Raw genomic sequence first — 26660 nt, forward strand, 5'->3', positions numbered from 1 at the left:
GTTTTGCTTTTGGCTTTGTTTCTAGCTGATGGCACCCAAATACTTTTTTTTTACTTTTAAAATCACAACTCTATAATGATATATACAAAATCTGGACAAATGAAAATATCATATTTAAGCATATTTTACAGTAAAGCCGCCCCCTCCCCCAAAACACACACACACACACACACACACACACACACATATATATATATATATATATATATATATATATATATATATATATAAAAGGATGACTTATTTTCGAATGGGGGCAAACTAGTAGATACTTATCCAGCTGATGATAGAACGAATAAAGCAGAAAAGATGTGGTGTTATTCAAGCAGATGGAGATGCTGATGTTGAGATTGCAAAGGCAGCTATCAGTATGTCTGCTTTTAGACCGACAAGCCTTATTGGAGAAGACACAAATTCAAATCTTATATATATATATATATATATATATATATATATATATATATATATATATATATATATATATATATATATATATATATATATATATATAATTATTTTTTTACTATAATACTTTTTACTATAATAATTAAATACCTACAGACACCAATGTTTCATCCTTTCGGGAATCTTCAGTGCAGGGTGTCACGATTAACACCAGTCAAACGATTCAAACCCCGCAACGCGAGACATCTCTGGTTCGATTAGTGAAGACCGTATCAATTCGGCTACCATTAACCGCGTGAAATAACGTTGAATTTAAACATTTTAATTTTAAATATTCATTTACATCAGTCAGACAGTGATCTAATCGTTATACGATGATCTATTCATAAGAGCTAAATTGACCGACTTTAATTCAACTGAAAGTGCTCAACGATAAGAAACGAATTTCTTAAAGGGGCTGTCATAATTATTTTTTTACTATAATAATTAAATACCTACAGACACTAGTGTTTCATCCTTTCGGGAATCTTCAGTGCAGGGTGTCATATATATATATATATATATATATATATATGTATGTGTCGATTTATGTTTTTTTAACAATAATATGGTTATTAGATTTCCAACCTTGGAAATCTAGGAAAATATTTTTTCCTTAGAAGATTATCCATATTTTTGGACATAAACAAATAAACAAATATTAATTATTTATTCATTATTTTACTTATAAAACAGTAATCTACTAACACGTGTTCGCATTCCATATTTACATTCTATAAAAAAAAAACATTCCAACAGTTTTTTTGCGGAACATACATTTGTCTCTGAAAAGTTATTTAATGGTTTTCCACTATTGAATGAAACATATGTAAGACATACTACATAACAAATAAATAAATAGTGAATTAAATATATTTTTTAGAATCAAAATCATGTAATGGATTTTGATTAAAATTAGAATAAGGATTCTAGACATAAGATTCAGTATCAATTATACCTTAATTTTAATCTTTATAAGAAAGCATAAAAGTGGTGCAGAATTGTTCTGTTTGAGGAACTACTAGTCGTAGGACTTATAATATAAAGTCCCATCAAAATTGATAGCATAGATTTTTCATTGTTTCCCAACTTATTGTTTATAAACAGGACGACAATAGTTTTCACAAGTGACTTCATGTTTATAAATGAAATTATTTGCAAAAAAAGTTGTTTGTTTTACAAATAATACTAATACTTCAGTCAACTACTGCAGATTAGTGTTACAGGCTTTCTATATTTGAAAGTACATCTACTACTACTACTACTACTACTACTATTATTATTATTATTAGTAGTAGTAGTAGTAGTAGTAATAGTAGTAGTAGACTTTACTTAATAATAATAACAATAAAAAAATAATAATGCAAAATTGTAGGTAAAGTACTCCCACCCCCCAAAAAAAACTGGTAGTATTGGCATTGACTGTCACCACACCGAATAGTCATGAAGCATCAAGGAGGATGGAATAACAAAGGAGAGAAAGCACTAGCAAGAGCTTCGCTAGATGAGTGCAGAGGGGACTGAGACCTTGGGAAGGCTTCTTGCCACACAAATTCTAGTGATGACCAATGGTCATTGCCAGCGAGAAGTCAGTGTCAAACGGCTGTTATGATAAGACAAAGATATTTGCAAAAGTTATTAAAAGAGGTAAAGAATGCTGGAAACCTGAGGAGACTTGTTGTCACTCAGACTCCAGGGAACACCACTGGTTATTTGGCTATGAATAATCTCTGATGATGGCCTGTGTGAGAACTCTTAGTGAGTAGAAATAATAATAATCCATTTTATATGCTTACATGCATTGGACGACTTTAAGAAATTGACTTCCAGACTAACCAGGTCTAATGACACGAAAAATTCGAATATAGCTGATAAACAACTTGTACTTAAGAGTTTTTTTTTCTTTAGTGTTAGTTTCTCTTTCCATCGTTAACAAACACAGGCATACAATTCAGATTTTTTTTTTTTTAATTGTACCTGTAAGCTTCCACCATATTTTATTTATTATAATAATGATGTTAATTATAAAAGATAATTTGAAAATGTAATGGAGATTTACAAAATGTAAAAATCCATTGAATTTATGGCTTGTATGTTATAAATTTATTTTATATCTACACACCGGTTCTTGCCAGATCACCGAAGTTAAGCAATGTTGAGCCTGGCCAGTACAAGATGGGTAACCATTTGGGAAGGCTAAGCGCTGTATGTACCTTCTGAGAAGGTTGGGCGTGGGGCCAGCACCCTCACCCTGTAAAAAGAACTCCTCGCTACAAAAACATCTACAGAAGTTGTAGATGGCCTATGCCCCTTCAGGGGCTCAAGGGCTATGGATGGACGCAACCATGTATACACTACAATCTATGGCAACATTTTGAAGGCTAATAATGACTAAGATCTCTCTCAGTCTCTCTCCTCAGACCTTGAGCATCTGGTGTAATGGGATAAAACGCTCTCATCTCCACTTAGCCTCAATTGATACGGCTATCATCTAAAAGAGGTTCCCTGTTTTGAAAAGCTTCTGGATTTGACCTTTAATCCTGACCTGAAAACAGAAGACTTTACATTAAATCTGTTGCCAAGGTCTCTGGAAAAATGATTGCATTATTTTACTGCTCCAGAAGGTATCTAACTCCTGACGCAATTTGCTACCTATATAAGAGCCAGATAATACATCCTAAAATGGAGTACTGTTATCATATCTGCGTGGGAGCTGCCCGGAGCACCCTATCCCGCCTTGATAGAATTCAAAACTGGTCTCGAAACATAGCAGGTGATTCCTTTTTTCTTTCCTACCATCTCTTTCCCACATAAGAGATGTTGCAAGCCTATCTCTGCTCTATCATTATTTTCATGGCAAGTGCTCGTCTGAGGTCCACTTTATGGTCCTTCCTTGCCAAACTTTCACAAAAATACACTCATCTAGCTACAACCACTATCAACAATTTCCCCCCCTCTCCATCTGTGCTTAAATCTAAATGCAAATTCCATGAACAAAGCTTCTTTTCTAGAACTGCCTGCCTGTGGAACAGAGTTCCACTTGCCTACTTTTCAGCTGACTGCAATATGGTCATCTTCAGGCCCAATGTAAACAAGTTCTTCTTAAGCCCCTGCTCCAATAATCTATTTCTACTGCATTTCCACCACTGTTAATACACTGTTGTCTCAGTGACTATCATACAAGCATAAACCCTTATCTTCGAGTTGCCTTCTGGCCTTGATAACTGATGACTTCCATGTAAAAACAAAAAACAAAAAAACAAAAAAAAAAAAAGCAAAGCAAAACAAGGTTTCCTTATACCTCATACAATCCACCAGACCGTAAACTAATAATTGGAATGAAATAAGAAATTTCAGTTATATGTTTCTATTTTTTAAAAACAACTCTTTTTCTGGTCGCTATGTGTGTTTAGTTACTCAGATCTATGTGTGGATATGTGTCTCGATAGTGTGTAGTTCAACTTTTGCATCGTGTGTGTATCTGTGTGCTGATGTTATGGATGGCTAACCAAACAGGAAGTTAGTGGAGTGTATAAAGTATGAAAGACGTATCCTCCAGCTCGTTGCTAAGATCTATTTAATAAGCAAATGGCTGCCTCCATCTATTCTTTACATATTGTTCTAAAGGGCAGATAACTCCCCGAATATTTCCTGTATAAGTGGGAGATAATTCCTTGGGCACTTCTTGTATCAGGGAAGATAACTCTTTTAAATATACAGATTAGTGAAGTTGAATTTTGTGCCTGTCTGTATGTTTATAATTTTAAGTCATGGTGTAAAATTAGCGAAATTCGTTATTTTGTCTTTTTTTATATGAATATTTTTGTTTGCATTTTAATTCTTTTTCATATATGTATGTTTTTGTATCGATGAGAATATCATTTAGGATTAAATTCTTTTTTAGGTGAAAAAAAAATATATGAAAGATTAATTCATGTTTTTGTATTGATGAATTTTTAGTTGAAGTTTGTGTTTGTATTTGTCTTATTTTTGTATATTTGTGTCATTTTTGTCATTTACATTTGAGATCAATTTTATATATTTAGTTGCTAGGCCAAAAGGTATCGAAGAAAGTAAAAACACAAAAAAAGACACACAGAGCCATGACATGGATCGACCACAAAAATCATATAACACAATTCCCCAAGCATAGAGACTTGAATGTTTAAAGATGTACAATATGCCAGACAAAATTTCCACATTTATAGAGAAAGCAATGGAAAGAATGGAGATTGAACTGACAGCTTGAGGACAATATTTAACAGAGAAATGAATACAGAGAGACATTTTCAAAAAAACTCCTTATTTCAACTACTAAGTTATGATGATACTCACCAACATATTGAAAAGAAGCAATGCAGGATGCAAATATGTATAAATACAAATAATAATAATAATAATAATAATGATAATAATAATAATGCTAACAATAATAATAACAATAATGAAACGCTACATGGAACCAAGAACATTGAAGCTGCATACCTATAAGTTCTCTAACCCCACCTCTATACCACATCACCGTCCCCCTCCAAAAATAAAAGAGTGAAACCAAATAGCCAAGTAGTCAAGGAGGAAGGATAGACCAAGGAGTGAGCATTGAATAAGTGCGAAGAGAACTGGGACCTTGGGGAGGCTTATTGCCACTCAAATTCCAGTAAAGACCAATGGCAACGAGAAATCAATGGCAAGCAGGTGTTGCGATAATGCAAATTTATTTGCAAATGGTATTGAAAGAGGTGGAGAGTACTGGAAAATCTGGGGAAACTTGTTGTCACTCAGCTTCCAGGGAACACCGCAGGCTGTATTCAATGATATCTTTGATGGCCTGTATGAAAGCTCCTTGTGAGCAATAATAATAATAATAATAATAATGATAATAATGATAATAATGATACACTACTGCAATACCCCTAGTAAGATACCCCAAACCCTTCATAAACTAAACAAAAGAAGAACCAGAAAACTAATGACTATTCACAATACACTTAAACGATGACATTGACTAACTCGCATATAAAAACAAAGTACTGAGCATTGCATACATGCTGTAATAAAATTCTAGAGAAATAAATAATACAACAAATAAATCATCGATAATATTATTAACAAAAAGAAACTAGAAACACTAATAAATAGCTAAAAAATCTTTAATCGAGTTGTGGGGAGTTCAGAAAGAAGAATATGCAATACATGAGATGGAGAAAAGAAAACTTGAAATAATGAAGCGCGTAGAACCTTCTACTCAAGAAATGATGAGGACACTTGGTGAACAAGAAACTACAAATATCTGGGTATTCATGAAGTGGATGCCATCAAATCAGCAAAGATGAAATAGATAATTAAAAGAGAATAGCTGAGATGAACAAGAAAGTTTGTTGAAACTAAATTATATAGTAGAAACTTAAAACCTTGAGCAATATCCCTAGTAAGATACTCCTGACCCTTCATAAACTAAACAAAAGAAAAACCAGGAAAGTAATGACTTTTCACAATGCTCAAAAAGGATAATGATGATCAACCTTATACAAAAAGAAGTAAAAGAGGACCGGTAAGTATTGACGCATGCGTAAATCATGCAGTAAAAGCCAGAAGAATAAATAACAAAAACTACTAAGACTACTTCCCACCATGAAAACTATGTCAAGATGAACAATATGAAAACAAAAAGACAAAAGAATATGCAATACTGTGTTAAATGGATAGATTCCGACCCACAAAACAGCAATTCTTTACCCTCTGTCAGAAACATTGTGCATAGAATGTGAGAACTAAAGAACAAAAAAAAAAAAAAGAAAAACGAAGTTAAACCTAACGTCTACTTCCTACTCTCCTAATTTATTGCTGAAACAATTCATATCATTGTAAAAGATTTATTGTATACAAATAATTAAACACAGGTTGCTATTTTACCTGTAATGTTGAGAATGTTTGAATTGTATCTGTTTTCCGTTATAATTAAAGTTGACTATAATAGAAAGTTCATCTGACGTTAAAGCTGAATAAAATCTATATATCTATAAAAGTGAACGTGTCTGTCTGTCTGTCTGTCTGTCTGTCTGTCCGTCTGTCTGTCTGTCTGTCTGTCTGTCTTTCCGTGTGTGTGTGTGTGTGTGTGGGTCTGTACATTTCCCTATGCAATAACTCTGTCAATTTTCAGTCTACAGACTCGAAATTTGATATACAGGGTACTGAGATTTAGGAAAATCTTTGTAATCCATTTTCGGTCAGAAATTTAGCTGTTAAGGGGTCAAAGTTCTACGCTAAAACATCTGATTGGCTGGTAGGCAAATCACTCCACAGTAAACCAATCTACTTACAGAAAAAGAAAATATTCCATAAAAATGTGCGATTTCTACATACTCATTGCTAAAGGGGTGCAGGTTAATACCTTTCCCAACAGTATTAATACATAAAACCATGAGGAAATTTATTGCCACCCAAATCCTAGAGTAGACCAACAATCAGTGCCAGCAAGAAGTCAATGGTAAGTGACTTTTGCGATAATGCAAAGCCATTTGTAATGGTTATCGAAAAAGGTAGAGGGTACTGGCAATCTGGGAAGAGTTGTTGTCACTCTAACTCCAGGGAATACCACCGGTTATTGTCAATGAGTAATTACTGATGATGACTTGTGTGATAACTCCTAGTGAATTACTAACAATAATATTTATTTGAAAATAATTCATGCACATTTTTTTTTCCTGTTGTGTACCAGAGAAAATCATTTTGATTCAACTCGTATCTATTATGGTTATTTATGTATTAATACTCTTTTGGAAAGGTATTAACCAGAACCCCTTTAGCTATGAGTATGTAGAAGTTACATATTTTTATGTACTATTTTATTTTCCTGTAAGTAGATTGGTTTACTGTAGAGTGATTAACACACAGGCATAGTCTGAAAAATTTTCTGTTGCAGTCAATATTAATTATAATGAAGAACGGATTCAATTCAAACATTTTCACGTTTATAGGTAAAATTAATAGCAACTTGTGTTTAATTATTTGTTTACAATAAATCTTTTACAAAGACATGTATTAATTAATTAAATTAGGAGAGCAGAAAGTAGACGTTGGGTTTACTTTCAGCAGTTTCATAATTTTCACTTCTCTTATTTTGTCCTTTAGTCCTCACATTCCATAAGTGATGTTTCTGACAAAAAGGGGGGGGGAATCACTGTTTCCCAAGTTGGAATATATCAATCTAATACTTATCGTTGATTTTTGACCATGAAGTGATATTTTTTTAGTTCATTACATCAGGTGGCTTCATTCCTTGTCTGTAACAATTTCCATGAAAAATATCAACACAAAAAGGGTTGATATGTGATAAAACAGACAAGTGAAACGAGAGTAGACTTGTTGATTGCACAAGTACTCGTCTTGTTGTAAGGTGGCATTCACCCCAGATCAGTTAAGTCAGCTTCTTCCAATGAATTCAACGCATCTCACACAAAAGCTGACCAAGCCCGGCAATCCATCGCCAATGTTGACATGATCGACAAACAGTCACGGTTCCAACGGCAAACACCATAGATTGTGGAACTCAGATTCAGTTTGGTATCTTGCTTAACCATTCTGAGCCATGTCTTAAGCTGGCCATCGCATCACTTCTTCCAGTCCCGAGGAAAAACTGGATTGATGGCTTCTCTGATGAGATTACGTCATTGACAGTGTAGGGTGTGAATATCAAAGTGAAGATGTCTCATAAGAAGGCTGGAGAAAAGTGACGCAGCACTGCGCTTGGATCACTGTGTTTGGCAGGAGCTGTTGCCAGGGCATACATAGGGTGTGACATATACAAAAATGATCAAAAACCTCCAGTCTGTGAAGATCAACAACTCTCATTGGCTAGGACTTACATACCGGAGAATGGTGCAGACAAGTGCTTGGTAGACTCTAACTTTTGTGACTAGATTGATTTTCCATCTGGACCATAAAGAGAATGAAGGCGGCAGAAGTACTTAAAGAAACACATGCAACAACGGCACCTTGTGAGGATTGAATTCATGTATTAACATGCAACATTTACTTATAGTAAGGTGTCTAATTATTAGGATAGCACAAGTAGGAGAAACTGTGATAAATTACACTGTAAGGGTTAAGGCTCATACTAGTCAAGGATATATCCTTGTCAACAAGTCCAAAAGAGTCTGAATCATTTCTGAATTGGTGACTTTTTCGCTATTAATCTGAGGTATGATTCTATATTGTTTTAGGAGGTCACCCCATTCCAAGGCTTTATCTTCTCTCTTTGAGAAGAAATTAGTTTATTACTAATCACCTGAGGTGTTCATACGGAGGAATGCCGACGGGTTGCTTAGGCATATTTCTGCAGGCCAGAGTGCTCACACATCTTGTACACTGGTTTTTCAATCTTGACCTTGTGTCACACCTTCCTGCATAGGCAGAGAGCTAATGAAGTTTGAATGATAGAAATTTGGTAAATTGGTTGTTGCTTTCTTTCTTTTGCTAAAATTGTGTAGAATTTTGCTTCAAGTTCTTAATGTCTTCACATGCTAGAAATATATTTTTTATGATTGATTGCTACATTAATTGGTTTTGTAAATAAATAGTTTCTAAACGATGCTGTCTATTGAATCCTGACAAGTATTACCATTGCCAGTCGGAGTAGACGTGAGAGTAATGGCAACTCAGGGAGTAGTACTCCCTAAAGCTCCCAAGTTTTTTTGCTTTTTTTTTACAAGGAAATCACCACTTATCAAGGCCCAGAGGCCACTCGGGGATAAGGGTTATTGCGTGTACAGTAATCAATAGGATTATATTGTAGTAACCGTTAGTAATGGAGATCTGATAACTTGTCTTACTTAAGGGGGCGGTTCATCAGGAATTTGTTTATGTTGGACTTGAAGACATCCAAGTTGTAGTCAGGTGGAAAACAGGTAAACGGAAGAGAGTTCCACAGGCGTGCACTTCTAAGAAAGAAGCTTTGTTCATGGAATCTACGTTTTGATTTAGGTACAGATAAAGAGTGGGGAAAATTACTGACAGTTGTTTCAGCTTGATGAGTCTTATCACTGGATGCAATTTTGTGTTGTATATAGGACGGAAAAATAAACTAACTGATAATTGATTCAGACTTGATTCAAAATATTATTTTTTTTAAAAGTAAATAACATCATCCTCTTTTTGTAAGAGTATGATGTTATTTACTTTTAAAAAAAATAATATTTTGAATCAAGTCTGAATCAAACAATAAAAACCAACAAAAACCAACAATGTAATAAATAGCCCAATTATTTTTATTGAGTTCATAAAACAGAGTGACATAGCAAATTGTCAGATGGAGTCACTGTGTTTTATGAACTGAACAGGAAAGTAGACTTTAGTCTGATTTTAAATAATGTTTATACAGATGTGACCAGTCGTTCGTAAAATTGGGAAAGCAAACTTGTCATTCAGCGTTACATCTGCATTCACATTATTTAAAACGAAAACATTTTCCCTTTCCTTTGCAATTAAAATAGAATCTCCTTTTTTAAAAATGGCCACCTTCATGACGTAACTCAAATAGCAATCACTGTGCGCACATAACTGATTTGATAAGACGAGTCTAAAGGTTTATTCAGGATCATTGACTGCATAAACAATGGAGGTTATTTTTTTATTTTAATTATGGCGATAATATTGATTACTTTTCAAAATTATTAAAGGCAAGTAATTTATACGGCATAATCATGTTGACACACCGGTTCTCAGATCACCAACAACAAGATTAAACAATATCAAGCCTAGCCATTACCAGAAGAGTGACAGATTTGGAAATATTAGGTGCTATATTTAGCATGTGGGCATGGAGTAGGTGAACACAAACCGGAAGTATTTCATAAAAATTATTTTTATATAAAGCTTTCTGATTGATGACAACTCGCTTGCATTATTGCAACACACAAAGCAAAAGTCATTTAAAATTATTTTAGAAAAGGGATTTTTTAAAATTATATTCAATACTTTTGCATTTGTTAAGTTATATTTTTCCTTAAATATAAACTTTCTAAACTTTGATTTTATAGTTACTACCCCAAATATAACTTAGAATAGTAATAGGAACATACTGACCAAATTTTAGGTAAAATCTTGAACCCTGATATATATTGTTCTTGAGCAGAAGCATAGGACACAAAATGTTGTCCAATACTTCTGTTTATCTTATCTAATAGGTACTAGTGCAGATATAAGTATCTGTCTCTTAAATTTCTCTTGGATGTTTTAAATTTTTATCTTGATTTTCTCGTTATGTACTAAATTATGTTAATGAATCTGTTCCTTATTTCATTGTAAACACTAATCTTTTTTTTAAAGGACTTGAAAATTTTTTGTCTTTGAAGAAAGTTATTTCATAGTTTCTGATTTGAAACTTCAAGATTTTTTTTATTTTTAAAGCATTACATACAACGAGATGGTGTACAATGTAAATAGGAAAAAAATATAGATGAAGAGAGAGAGAGAGAGAGAGAGAGAGAGAGAGAGAGAGAGAGAGAGAGAGAGAGAGAGAGAGAGAGTGTGTGTGTGAGAGAGAGAGAGAGAGAGAGAGAGAGAGAGAGAGAGAGAGAGAGAGAGAGACTGAGAAAGACCTATATACCAATAGAGAATGAAAAACGATTTATGCTAATACCACTAAAACTCTGTGTCTGCTTGTTATCATGATGTTTTCTTTGTCACGTTATTTGAGGACATATTTTAATATGAATTAAACAGATGGAAATGTGGGTTAAAAATTTGGTTTTATTAGTGCTCTGGAGGCCTTCTTATGTAGATTGGTAATCTTTTAAACCGGCTCATTTTGTATCATGTTGAAATTAGTATAAATTCCAAAAATTATGGAAAATAAATCAATAAAAGATTACAAGAAAAAGTAGTGCTTGTGTAGGTTTTAAATCAACGCATTTCAGGTAAAAACATTATTATTAACTTATGTGTCATGCCAGAAATAGTGTAAATTTAAAAAATTAGGAAAAAATTAATCAATAGAAAAATAATTACAAAAAATAAAAATAAATAAGGCGCTTGCATAGATTGTCGAGCTTTTAAATCAACGTTTTCAGGAGAAAACATTATTATATAGTTACGTGTCATGTTGAAATTAATATAAATGCCAAACATTATATAAAATGTATCAATAGAAAAATAATTATGAGAAAATATAGGGTGCTTATGTAGATTAACGATTATTTAAAACTGACCCATTTCAGGTGAAAAAATTATTACCTCCTTACTGGTCATATCAAAATTAGTATAAATTTAAAAAATTATAAAAAATGAACCAATGGAAAAATAATTAAAAAGAAAAGAATAGGATGTTTGTGTAGATTAGTGATCTTTTAAACCAACGCATTTCAGGTGAAAATATTATTACATACTTACATGTCAAAGGGAAGATAAGTTACTTTTTACTTACATGGATACGTTTTTTCTGTTTAACTTAATTTAAAGTGTTTTTTCTTACAAAAACGTACTGCGCAACACATTTCTGTTATTTCGGGTGTGGGGGGAGTGAAACGCATATGAAAGTTGCCAATCGACCGTACAACTAATAAAATAGACACAAGGTAAAGAAAGTGACGATTATGGCAAAGAAGGATAATAAACACAGGTGGTCGATTATAGATGATGCGTATTGTTTTATTTTTACAAAGAAATAAATGGTAAAATGCATGGCAATGGATTCAGGATCAGTTGGAATGAAAATTGGCATCTAACAGGGTTGAGATTCTTGGGTCTGTGAGATAAGAACTGGTAGCCAAACGTCAGTGAGCACTGGAACAGATAACTAGACATCAGTGGACACTGGTACAGGTAACTGGACGTCAGTGGGCACTGGGACAGGTAGCTGGACGTCAGTGGGCACTGGGACAGGTAGCTGGACGTCAGTGGGCACTGGGACAGGTAGCTGGACGTTAGTGGGCACTGGGACAGGTAGCTGGACGTCAGTGGGCACTGGGGCAGGTAGCTGGACGTAAGTGGGCACTGGGACAGGTAGCTGAACGTCAGTGGGCACTGGGACAGGTAGCTGGACGTTAGTGGGCACTGGGACAGGTAGCTGGACGTTAGTGGGCACTGGTATAGGTAGCTGGACGTTAGTGGGCACTGGGACAGTTAGCTTGACATAAGAGGGGGGTCTGGTACAGGTAGCTGGAGGTCAGTGGGTACTGGAATAGGTAGCCGGACATCAGTGGAGCTAGAAGCTGCAGGAGTAAGCTGGAGTTACTGGAAGCTGCAGAAACTGGTGTGGCAGGCTGTAAGGAAAGTTTCAGGAAGCATACAGCAACAGAGAGTAGAGTGTGCATCACGTTCTGCCGCCATTGGTTCCTTGCTTTTTGTTGACATTCTTTACATAATACTTTTAATTCCATATAAATGTAATTATTTTTTTCCCAAATTGGTATAATTTTATGATTAAACAGAAAAACAATTTTATTTTTTCTAATCTATATAAAAAATTTGAAGTGTCTGATTGTTTGTGTGTCTGTCAGCTTACAGATTCAGAAACAGCATTTCAACCAAACTTGTCACACACTTTTAGAATCCAAGGATGTAGCGTTAACGATGTCTATATTAGAAATGGGAATATTTCACTGTTATTTTCTACGTCTTCCTCTTAAAGTGCAACAGGAATTGGCACTTTGGATAATTTGTTATTGGTCTGAGGGAGATAAGTCCATTTTACTAAGAGAGCCATTCATGTTACATACCAGAAAAAACAACACAAAACATTTAACATTACAAAAACATTAATAACAAAAAAGAAGCAGATGCTTGGGAGTGACAACGAATGCCCTGGAAAAGTCACTTCTGATTAATTACAAAAATGCTGTGGAAAAGTCACTTCTGATTAATTGTAAGAAAAAATTATTTGTTTTTCAACTACTTTATTTAATGTAGAAAAGTTTTAACATTACAAAAACATTAATAACAAAACGAAAAGAAAATGCAACGATAATTCAGAGGTATTGTCATTTTTCTTAAACAAAAGCAACTATTTTATTTAATGTAGCAAAGTTTTAACATTACAAAAAAACATTAACACCAAAAAAAAAAAGAAAAGAAAATGCAACGCTAATTCAGAGGAATTGTCATTTTTCTTAAACGAAAGCAACTATTTTATTTAATGTTACAAAGTTTTATAGTATTAATAAAAAAGTGTAAAATGAGACGATATTATAACAACGTTTTCTATTTTTTATAAACGATATTGCTCTCTGATATAAGTCACTATTCTTGGGAATATTTGTCCAGTTGCTCTGCTTTGCCACAAGAACTTCATCAGGTGCAAATAAAACATTTCTTCTGTTGTATTCAGCATAATTACATGTCTTGTCATGTAACTACAAACCTACATTAAAATATTAATTTTAATTCCTTTTAAACAACTTGAATCTTTCATTATGAAATACATTTTGTTGTAAACGTTTTTAACGTTTCCAAACAAAATTGACCTTCAATAGTTTTCCTATCAACCGTGTCATCATCAGGATTGACAAAGTTTTCCTCATGAACAACTATGGCATGCTGATAAATGCTATCCTCAAAGATTTCTAATCCATCATAAGCTACCCATCCATCCAAAATTATGCTTGTTCTCAGCAAAATTCACAAATGAATTGTTGAAAATAATGTTCCAGGCCCCTCCTTTCAACTGCTGTAATTTTGTATCTGTTGCTCCCTCTCTCCACTGCCTTGACACCCGAATGCCATCCCCCATTTTTCCTCGATTATATTTCCTCTTGAAGAAAAAAGACTCGACTATCTCCACTATCTTAGCGGTACCACCCTCATGTAAATCACCCCCAAGGCATAATGTCTTGTTCAACAGGTCTTGCTCATAATGTTTCTGATGAAGTTCATCCAGTCGACGATTGTGTAATGAAACACCGATTTCTTCCTAAATTCTATACTGCTTCATGTCAACATTCCATAAAAATAACAGTATTATTATCTGCCTTATGTGTAGAATACTTTTTCCAAAAAAGACCCTTTATGTATGGTAATGTTGACAGACATTCTTTGCATATCCAGTGAAAGCCATCTTTTTGTTTCCTTTTTATCAAAGACCTGAGTATTTCACTTGCCTCACATATGCTCAAATTAGCCATTAAATTAGCCATTAAATTAGCCATTAAATTAGCCATCAAATTAGCCATTAAACCCAGTAAAGCTGCAAAGTGGACTTCACTTTCCATTCGTTAAAATCTTGAATTTCTTGTAGTGTGAGCACGTGGTCCACTATAAATTCTTTGCTTACACAAACATTTCCTAAATTTGGCATTCTTCTTTTGCTAAATAAATTCAGAATATAATTAATGAAATAGCTGAAAGTGCTTAAATATTAAATTCAAATGGTTCATACCCAAACTATTAGCAGTTAATTTTAGTTTAAAATGTTTACAAATAATTAACAACAAAATCTATGCATTTCTTTATTAAAGATTCACATACGTTTAACAATAATTAAAATTGATGTTTTTTATTTTGATTTCTGTGATCACACACAAAATGACATGTGGTGAGACTGTTGGGTATAAGAGAAAAAATGTTCCATTAGCACCTGATGGAGTTCTTGTGGTGAAGAGCAATTGGAAAAATATTCCTCAAAATTATGAATTGTTTCAGAGAGCAATATTGATTTATATAAAATAGAAAATGTCGTTACAATATCGTTACAATTTACATTTAAAAAAATAAAACTTTGTTACATTGTATAATGTAGTTGGTTTTGTTTAATAAAAATGACAATTCTTCTGCTATTAGCATTGTGTTTTCCATTTTCTTGTTATTAAAGTTTTTTTTTGTATTTTTTTCATATTTTCTTACAATTAATCAGAAGTTACTTTTCCAGGGCATTTTCTGATGTTAAAACTTTGTTACATTAAGTAAAGTAATTGAAAAACAAATAATTTTCCTTACAATAAATCAGAAGTGACTTTTCCAGGGCATTTTTGTTATTAAGCAGAAGTGACTTTTCCAGGGCATTCATTGTCAAGTCCAAATATCAGCTTCTTTTTTGTTATTAATGTTTTTGTATTGTTAGATGTTTCGTTTGTAAAGTTAATTTAGCATCCCAAATTCTCATACAAAAATTGCATGAATCTCTTAAGTAAAGTTGTGTTATCTCCCTCAGACCAATGACGAATTATTCCAAAGCGCCCAAGAATGTGCTGTTTGCTTGATGGACGCTGTTTTACAATTTGTGTGCTGAGGGAGACAATTCTCTTTCACTAAGAGATTCATTCATTTTTCATCTCATAATTTAGGACGCTCAAATAACGATACTTTTTTTTTTTTATTAAATCCAAAAAAAAAAAAAAAAAAGGAACCTGCAACGAATTTTTTTTAATGTAACAAAGGTGATAACATTAATAATACAAAATGTAGTCTTTACGCGACTGTTGAGAGAATCGTTTCTGTTTTCATAGCATAATTTAATGTTTTGGCTTAATAAAAAAAAATACCGTTCTAAATTATGAGAGGAAAAATGAACGAATCTCTTAATAAAACAGAGTTGTCTCCCTTAGCACAATGACAAATTGTAAAACAGCGTCGCTTGATGGAACTCCAGGGACAAAGCATTTGTTGCATTTCAATCGCTGATGGTTAGATCCGTATTTATATAACATAAACAAGAAAAATAGTCAAAATAGTAATTCACGAGTTACTTCCCTTGAACCACGCGTTTTAAAACAGAGACATATCCACATATCAAAGGTAAATATTTGTAGTATATCATTCATAAAATAAAGACAAAAAATCTGTAAAACCAAAGAAAAATGAACAAAATTCTAGAAAAAAAATCCATTTCGATATTCAATGTAAATAAGACTAAGCTTGTTTCCTTCAATAATTACAAGAAACCTTCTCTCCCACCAATAACAATGGCCAAAAACACATTACCTGAAAGTACTTCCTTAGCCTAATGTTCACAGGAAACATGAACTGGAATAGATATATAGAGAGCATTGCCAAGGCTGCTACGAAGAAGGTGGGATCTCTCTACCGTGCTAGAAAGCTACTCACAGCTGAAGCTACCCTGTACCTCTATAAGGCCACCATTCGCCCATATATGGAGTATTGTTGTCACATTCGGGCTTGTGCATCTGCTGCTTATCTCAAACTGGGTTCAAAAGAGGGTTGCGAACCTGATAGGTACTGAACTGTTAACTAGGCTTCAGCTCCTGTCCCATCGACGAAATGTTGCATCCCTCTGCCTGTTCTACAAGTACTTTAATGTTGAATGCCCTGACGAATTACAAGCACTTGTATCTCCTCGACGTAAATACCCCCGATAAACTCGACAAGCAGTTAAATCCCACCCCTACACAGTAGAGATCCCTAGGTGTAAGAAAGCCTTCTATTCCAATAGTTTCTTCCCCAGAACTGCAAGTCTTTGGAACTCTCTTCCGGGATTCTGCTTTCCCAACTGTACTGACATGCAGAAGTTCAAGTGTAATATGAACAAGCATCTTCCTACTCATCTCCCTTCATAATATCCCTGCAACTTATGTCACCGATAGGAGCCCCCTACTTCAAAGTGGCACTCTGCCTTGTTTGGGGTGAAAATTGAATACAAAAAAATAAAAAAAAGAAAGAAAGCAAAGAGTTCAACCTAATTAAAAAAAACCCGTAGAAATCTCTTATGTACGTACTCATAATGGCACAAAAATGTCGTACTCCAAAAATTATATAAATTGTTTGAGTAGTTTTTTTATATAGAAAAAATCATTTTGCGATCTTAATAGTAAATCATAGCTATTATGAGGCTGATTTTGATTTCGGTAGTTCGAATTGAATTGTTTCCCTTTATTTATTAAACATGGTGGACAAAGACATAATGTCTTACTTTTTCATAAAATTTGATTTTCTTGGTTAAAAATTACAAAATTATTTGCTGCATTTAAGTGATTTTTGGAATATGACATCTTCATTTCGTGATGGGTACGTACACCAGAAAAACTTTTTTGCATTTTCTATATTCTTGTTTTTTTAATTAGATTGAACAGTGGACTTGTGTCGAAAGCAAATCTCAAAGAATGTAACTCCAAATATTTCTACTATGCACGAAGTAATCTATAAAAAAGCATGCGACTGATTGAATATCAAATTGTAGTACGAAAATGAGGGATCAATTTATGTTTAATTTATATACGAAATTGATTCCCACACTCTAAATTCTAAAATATTTTCTGTTTATTTTTTCTTCTGCCAAATTTTTCAGGATGTTCACATGTAGTTGCCTAAAAAAAAAAAATAGAATCTCATTTCTTCGGTCAAGTGAAAGAGAAATCCTTCATACTGTGTCTTTTTATTTGAGTGCCCCTTTTTTGGCAGATGGATTTTTCCCGATATTAAAATCAACCCTTTGTCTAACTCTACCCTTAGAAGGTAAAATTGAGGCCTGATGCATGTGGGAAGAGATACAGCCATAATCTTAAAATATACATTCCTTATAAGAGATTAATGTAGTTAATTTGGAGCATTGTTTAATTTAATATATAAAACACTATATGTCGGTCTGTCTGTCTGACTCTCCATATTTTCAAACTCTATCCCCTCCGAAGCTAAAAGTCACAGAGCGGTGTTAGGGGCTTCAAATGATTAAATTTTTTACAGGTCGTTCTTTTATTGGTCTTTAACAGTTAAAATTGTTTTTAAGGAGTAAAAACGTGTCAAAATTAAAAAAAAATCGTTAAACATTTTGTACCTTCATCTTAGTTTATTTTTAATTTTTAAGTGACTTATATGCGTCTCACGTTGGTACAGTAGTAACGTCACCAGCTTTGAATGCTACAGTTTCGATTCTAGCTGATGGCACCTAAATATTATTTTTTTTACTTTTGAAATCACGACCTCTATAAAAATATATATGAAATCTGAACAAATTAAAATATCATATTTAAGTGTATTTTACGCCAGGGCAAAGCTGGGCGTCCCCTTCCCCGCTAGTGTGTATATAAAAAAGATTCAAGTTTATAGAAGGCAGGTCAATGAAGAGATGTAATGGATAGACACAAACTGAAGCAACTTAAGATGTAATCGTGGAACCCTGGACAAAAATATGAGTGATCTCCCTTTAATGTAGCCTCGTTTTCGAATATCATTATAATAATATATGATCATTGTTCTAATGGAGTGAGGAAGGAACTCATTAATTTCAATGTGCAGAAGAAAAATGTCAGTGAAACTTTACGTAAAAAAAACCCCAAAAAACATTCAAAAGAAACAGGGCGAAAAAAAACAAACATTGTTTGCCAAGAGGTGCTTGGCTGGACTGAAAGAGTAAATTAAAGATTGTTTCTTACAATGTGATTTTACTATTTGTATTGAACTATGTAGCACAATATTACTTTCTGAGTATAAAAGAAGTTTTGGTTTATACAATATTACTTTCTGAGTATTAAAGAAGTTTTGGTTTATAGACGGCAGAACAATGCAGAGGTATAAGGGATAAACATAAACTGAAGCAACTTAAGATGTAATTGTGGAACAAGTTATGCAGTTTTACTTTTTATTGATTCAAATAATGGCAATTTTGTAGATTAACACTTTCAGCTAAATCACCCCTCAAAAATTAGATTCTACTTTATGTAGGTGATTACGTGTGATCATCTTGAAAGAGATAAATAACAATTAACTTAGAATTTAAGGTGGAAGATCAGTTCTGTACATAAATTTATTGTAAATGATAATCATCAATGGGCCAGTCTAAATTTTTAAGAGTGTTCATTTAATTTTTTACTACTAACCCTAAGTCCGACTGGCAAGGTTGTCAAACTATGTGTAACCGCTTAAAAAGTAGATCCCCCCACCTTAATAAATAAACACATAATTTATCTCTTGGAGCAAAATAACAATGTTTGTTTCTGCTCTAAAACGTTAGAATGTCTAGGAAATATAAGCTTATTTTACATTACGTTCATATGTGAAACTGATCCTCCATTCTCAGTTCTTCAATAATTGATTTTTGTTTTTTTTTCTTCATTTTTAGTTTTTTAGGGTATTCGCGCGTAATCGTCTAAAAAAGAAGAGCATCATTTTTGTTTGAAGGAGTAATTTAGTGCTAATCAACAATTAATGATACTTATATTATTATTATATACTAAAAGAATCTATTTAATTTATGTAAAGGTACAATTAAATATAAGTTTCAATATGAAACAAAAATTAATAAAAATGTTATTCATTTTTTTATAAACATATTTTAAATGTATTAAAAATAGTTTAAAAAGTACACATACATTTTTATGCAAGAAAATTGTCATTGTCTTTCAGTAGAAGAGAAATGTAAAGACCAATCTGCCAAAGAGTTCTAATAATATTAATAACCAAGAATCGTTTTTACAGGGTTCATCCATCCATAGCCCTTGAGCCCCTAGAGGGGGCATAGGCCATCTACAACTTTATAGATGCTTTTGTAGCGAGGAGTTCTTTTTACAGAGTGAGGGTGCTGGCCCCATGCCCAACCTTCCCAGAAGGTACATACAGCGCCTAGCCTTCCCAAATGGTCACCCACCTGGTACTGGCCAGGCTCAATGTTGCTTAACTTCGGTGATCTGGCGAGAACTGTTGTGTCAACGTGATTGTGCTGTATGTTTTTACAAAGTGGAATGATAAAATTGTCACTCTATGAGAGACGACATGATTCCATTTCTGTTTGATGAAAACCGGTTTTCCTTTGTTGTTGCCGACCAGCTACTAGTTGGCCAGTTGTGTACAAATCCTAAAAGTGATAGGAGCCTTCTATCATGTCTGAAAATGATACAATGTACAATGAGCGAGATCGGATATGCGCCGATGTACAACTCATGCTCTCTATCGATCCAAGTTATACTATTGCACCCTCAAAATGCAAATCTGGACATTTCAGTGCTTGAGGACACAGCTCAATAAAGTTTCTAGCCACGGTTATGGTCTTTGATGTTGTTTCCAGTGAGGGCCATATCTGCCACCTCACATCTTCAAAGTCGGCTTGAAAGTCAACATCGAAATGTACCTGGATGTGCTGAAGAGTATGGTGATCCCCTAGTGCAATCAGGTGGTCGCTGGCAAGCCCTGGGTGTGGCAGTAGAACTCTATGCCAGCCCACAAATCCAAAGAGACCCAGGGTTTGCTTCAAAAGGAGTATTACGACTTTGTACACTTTTCCCACTGCCCCCCCTCCTCTATTAACCTGAACCTTCTGGACTACTTCGTTTGGTCATACATCGAGAAAATCACCAACATGACCTCCCACAACATGAAAGCAGGCCTGATTGCCGAGTATTCGCCGAGCTCCCACTGGCGCTTGTGAAAAAGGCATACTCTCAGTTCCGGACCTATATCGAGGTGATGATTGAGGCTGAAGGCGGCTATGCTGAATAAATATCAGCTCTACTACATAATCAAGTTACCTGAATTGATTTTTTCAATAAAAGTTTGAAAATAAAGCTGTAGTGTTGTTTTCTTTAGATCGATTAATTTATTGTTCCATCCTGCATTATTAGTCTTTGATTTTATAGCCTTCTATCTCCATCCCAACCCAACTTTTATAAATTTTGTTTTACGACCACACAAAATCAAAATCAAAGAGGAACTGACACTGAAGTGTGTTCTCATACAAACGTGTAAAAACATTTAAATCGAGGAATTTATTTCTACCTGATTCATCTCAAGACAATGTTTGAAGTTTTTTTCACACCTTTTGTCCACCCATTTTTTTAAGATTTGCAAATGCTGGCTGGGATTGGTGCGCACAAAAGTTCACTTGACAAAGACGTTTGCTAAGTTTTCTTCAAGATTCTATTTATCATATTATTAACCCCCCCCCCCAAAAAAAAACAAGACTAAAGCCCAACAGCATAAAATAAATCAATTAAAAAATTATATTTTACCGTTGATAGTATTTTTCTCAAAAAAACGTTTTTTAATTTTTAAGTATTTTTGAAACCTTGTAAATCAACTGCATCCTTTTAAAAGTTACCTCGCGAATTTATGCATAGTTTCAATTTTTGTTATTTTTTATACAAATAAAATAAATTTACATCGAATTTTCATATTACTATGATTTATCGATTTTAGTTTTGCTGATAGTTTTAAAACAATAAGTATTTATCATTAATACCAGCAATGGAAAATTAAGTTTTAAAGAAAGATTAAAACAATCGTTTTTGGAATTGTAAATTAGGCTAAAATTTTTCTGATTCTGATATCGATTCTGTTTATACATGAAGTATTGTCACATCTAGGCTGGTGCACCAACTGCTAGTCTCTTCCTCTTGGACAGGATTAAAAAAAATCATCAATTTAATAGATTCCACACTGTCTATCAAGCCCCAGCCTCTGTCCCATCGTTACAATGTTTCATTCTTCTGCTTGTTTTACAAATACTTCAATATACTGTACACCACCGAACTTGTTATTAGTGCCCCCTCGATCTAAATACACTTAACAGACCTGTCAATCAGCTAAATCTTTACTTGCGCACCAATCCCAATCTCTAGATGCCGGAAGACTTTCTACTCTAATAGCTTTTTTCCTCAAACTGCTAGCTTTTGAAATTCCTTCCCTGTTACCCTGATTGTATCGACATGTATAAATTTAAATGTAATGTGAACAGACATGTCACTACACAAATCCTCACTTAGCATACCTTATGTCTCAGTGGCAATATGTTTTGTTTGTGTTAGATATTAAAAACCCTTCGTCGTGATGATTAAATTAGCTAGTTTGAATTCTGGCAAAGGTCACACTGAGTGCATGATAACTCAGACCTGTAAAACAGAATCGTCCTCGGAGTTAAATGACGTAAAATTGAGTCAGGGGGCAAAGGTCAAATGCTGTAGAAAAAACGCAGTTTAACAGTAACCAATGACGTTATGTTTTCAAGTGAATATAAAACTAAGGTTTTCAGATCAGTCTCTCTTGGAAGCCGTACGAGTGAGACCCTGCCAATAATGTAAGAAACCTCCAATCTAAGACGAATGTTACTTTGATGTCCGTCCGTCAGCGTCACTCATTTTAATAAGTTAGAAAATTTAAATTTAAGAAATAAATAATTAGATAAAATAACATTAGCCTCTCTCTTTCCTATATCCATTGTCTCCAAATATAATCTTGAAGAAAATTCAGTAAACGTCTCCTGGTGCCTTTCCTGCATAAAATGTTCTATTCGTCTTAGTTAAACAGACGAGACGATCGACAACCACTCATGAAACGTGGCAAACAGAAGCAGTGGCATCAAACAGAAGGTGTCATCATTATAGCGTTTCACTTCATTTTGAGATTCATCATCTGGCAGTGTTCGAGGCACCCCTCAAGTTCGCATCAGAGCATGCCTCGCTTAGGGGACAATCTGTGTAGGTTGTCCTATAGGTTGGAAACCTCCGCTCGGGCCTGGTTGAGTGTTACTCACTCTTTTCAGAGAAGTTTAGAGTCTACTGGGATGTCTTCTTTTGATGCTGGAAGAGCCTTCTTGTTGCCTTTGACTGATTTATTCCACCAATGTTCGTCTGAAGCCTATAACGATGATAAACCTTTTGCGGGTTGATAGTCGCGGCGGCACCTCTTGGTGTCTCTTGTTAGGGGATGTCGACTGAAGAACACATAGCAAGCATTTCTGTGGTATCCTTATTGATTTTTGTATGCATAAAAACAATTATTTTGTTATTGAAAATGTTACATTTGCATTGAATCAAAGTAGAAAAATATCGATCAAATAGTAACTTATGTTCAATTAATCGTATGTAATATCAGTCAGCTAAATGACGTAATGAGAGACAAGAGGGCTTCGAGACAGCAAAGACAGGGAGCTGGTGGTGGCTCAATGGTTAACGATATGGACCTGGGTGTACCAAGTTCGAACCCAGTGCGTTCCACAGAAACACTTTCACTTAAAGTTGGCGACCTTCACTTGATTCTTCCCTCAAGTACCTGATATCTTTCAAAAAAGAATTCTTAACGGAAAGATATTGTAAAAACGACTGTCGACAAATTCATCATGATGGATGATGCGCAACAAAACAAGCAAACAAACAAACAAACAAACAAACAAACAAACAAGCACGAAAGACATGATAAACTGATGATCTGCGGTATGTGGAGAAACCATTTTACGATGATAATAATGATAATGTGTAAAATAGCAACTTGTATTCAATTAATCGTATACAATGAATCTGTTTACAATAAATGCATTTTGACATGAAATTCAAAGGGTTGATATGCTATTGAACAAACACTCACCAAACAAACAAAATCGTACCGAATCCCGTTGCAAACCCAGAAAGTAAAAGAAAATTCATCCACACCTACCCACAATACACCAAAGATTCCGGCCACTATTTCCGACGTAATTGTATTTATTTGTAAACCGGTAGTTGAAATGGGAGTTCGTGCTGATATCACGTTTGAACTTGTCCGTATGGACAGCCTCTGGACATTAGGTTCGGGGCGGGAGAGTACTGACTAACGACTCACGTTCTACAAATTTGCTCACTGACCACTTAAATTGACAGAAGTCTTGTTCTAACAAATTCCCAATTGGATTTACACACGCGTTCACTTATTTCCTGTTGATTTAAAGGATTTGTCTCCACTCGCATCGTTTTCCTTTTGCTACTGTTACGAACCGGGCAAATCTTTTAGACGAGATTTTCACAACAGCAACAACTCGTTTGTTACCAAAATAATAATAATAAATAAATAAATAAATAAATAAATAAAAAACAATTAAAAAAACAAAACAAAACAAAAGAAAAAACAACAACAAACAAACAAAGCAAACATTATAGCAAACATTATTATTAGTACGGACCCGCATTTAATCAAAAATAGAAATAACTTGACGCTCTTTCCATTTCATAAACATTTTTGAATTGTAACGACTATCGTTCATCGGAAAAAAAATTCTTTTTCACCATTCACCAATAACAGCCAGTGTAAAAATACACATGAATAAGGTCGGAGTTTACATCGGCCGATACGTTGTGAGACCAGCAGCCAAGATTAGAACAGTAGTCTGAAAAAAGCAAATAATACAAAAAAAAAATCAGTTTTCATATTGAGTGTTATTTTCACAACGTTTCAGGCCGATGTAACATCTAATCTTCAAGTTTATCTTGTCGAACTCAGGATTCTTTCTGTCGAAATCGATAATCTGCACGGAAGTTCGATCATAAAACTCTATTTAATTAAAACATGTCCGCCTTAAAACCCAATGTGAACATATTATTGTCCTCATAAACAATCAAACTTGATTCATTTCATGAATCATTTTCAATCCTCTCAGGCTTTTCATCTTTCAACTGAAAATTATATTTACATTGATCCTCGAGTGGCTTTTGGCTCTGATAAGTGTTAACTCATTTGTAAAAAAAGATGATTATTATTTTTTTAAAACTATTGCTACATAATGGATGACTCTACGTCGATAGCAATTACATCAGCCAGTGTTAATCGTGACACGAGTCGAACTAAGTGCAGATCGAAGTGACACGAAGCTTGGAAAATAAACCAATTGCCACGAAAGATAGCAGGAAGTATGGTCATGTAAGGTTAGAGGAGGTAAAAAATAGAGTAAAAACAAGGAGACGTTAGTCGACACGATGCATAGCATCACGGATATCTAAGTTGATAATCGACTTTAAAAGGATGGATTAACAAGAGCAGTATGATTTTGGCAATTGAGAGAAAGCATTAGTGTTGGCAATTTAACTTTGAACGACATTATTACAGTTATATGGGGTTTAAATACATCTTTGTTTCTTACAAGTTGATTAAAGGAATGATATCTTTGAGTGCATCGATATTATTGGAGTTCGCTTTTAAATGTGCAATGGCAGCCACGTAACTACCACCTCCCTTATTTTGTCCTTTGGTTTTTACATTCCAGGAATGCTTTCATTAATCATATAAATCGTCCGGACATACATATTCTCAACAAACTCATCTTTGCTAAGTTCTGCCATTGCAATTTTCTTCAAAGTTTAAATGTTGTAATTAAATTCGTTTCCATTCTCGCACTTGTTTAGAATTAATGTTATTTCCCCTTCAGTCATCACCTATGTCTGATGCACGTATACATTAAATGCTGTGCTCGTCTTTTATGTTTGATTGTGCATTTCTGAAACTGTAATCCATGTATGCTATCCTGGCACAGTTTTCCTTTTTTATTTTAAGTTCGTATTGAGATATTCTTCATAAATTTGGGTTTAGTTCATTCCTAAAGATTATTTTTTATATTTTCCAACCCATTGGCATTTCTATTGTGGTGTTGTCGTTTTTCCCATATGTTGTACCAGAATTGTTTAAACACTGACGAGTTCAGAAACTCTGTCCTTTGCTTCATCTGTTTACCTTTAGTAAAACAGACTTTTGGCATTCGTAAAAGGTCTGCCTTTTCTTTTAGGTTTGGCTTGTATCTGTTTCTTGCCGTTCTAATATATTTTGTCCTAGTTCTTCATGCTTCTTGGATTCCTCTTTGTCAAGCATATTGTTTTCTTGTGTCGTTTTCTCTTGTGTTTAGCCTCATTTACAGTTTTAGATTCTATTTTTTATTTTTATTTTATTTAAGATTCCAATCTAGTTCCACATTCAGGTCATATTGGTTTACATTTCAGGCTTCTCTTTATGTTTAGTCTCGTAACAGATTACAGATTTCGACCCAGCATAAAAAAGTTGTTCGGGTTTTTAATATTGTCTGTTGGGATGTGCAAGAAGAGTCTGTTTGCATCTTCTGTTTACGAGGTCCACATCAGAGCATGTCTCGCTTAGGGGACAGTCTGTGTAGGTTAATTCCTTATGAAATGGTAGTTTATTTTTTATCCACGTTCATCATTTTCTTTGATGCGTTCAGTCTATGCTGTTTATTACCCATTAAGTTTTGTAATCTGATAATTTCTACAGTTTTAGGAAGTTCCATTCCTTCGCAGTTAGCTAAAAAAGTGGGCTTGTGAGTTATACCTTTTATGTCAGTTACGATGTGGCTAAACCAACCGAAGTTTACCTATCCCTCGGATATATTATATGTGACCACACATTAAGTAAAAATGACTTTCTCAGGATAAAAATAGAAAATATCTATATTTTAGTTCTCTTAATCTGTCTGTCTGATACAGAGAATTAAGTATTATGGTACTCGTTCGATGCACAATTAGTGATTAATAGGGATTAGTGAAAACCAATATCACATTTAGTCTGGACGTATTCTCGGAAACTGCTAAGCC

Source organism: Euprymna scolopes, chromosome 2 (assembly GCF_053919585.1).
Source record: "Euprymna scolopes isolate OS-2025 chromosome 2, ASM5391958v1, whole genome shotgun sequence".
In the NCBI taxonomy this organism is placed as follows: Eukaryota; Metazoa; Mollusca; class Cephalopoda; order Sepiida; family Sepiolidae; genus Euprymna; species Euprymna scolopes.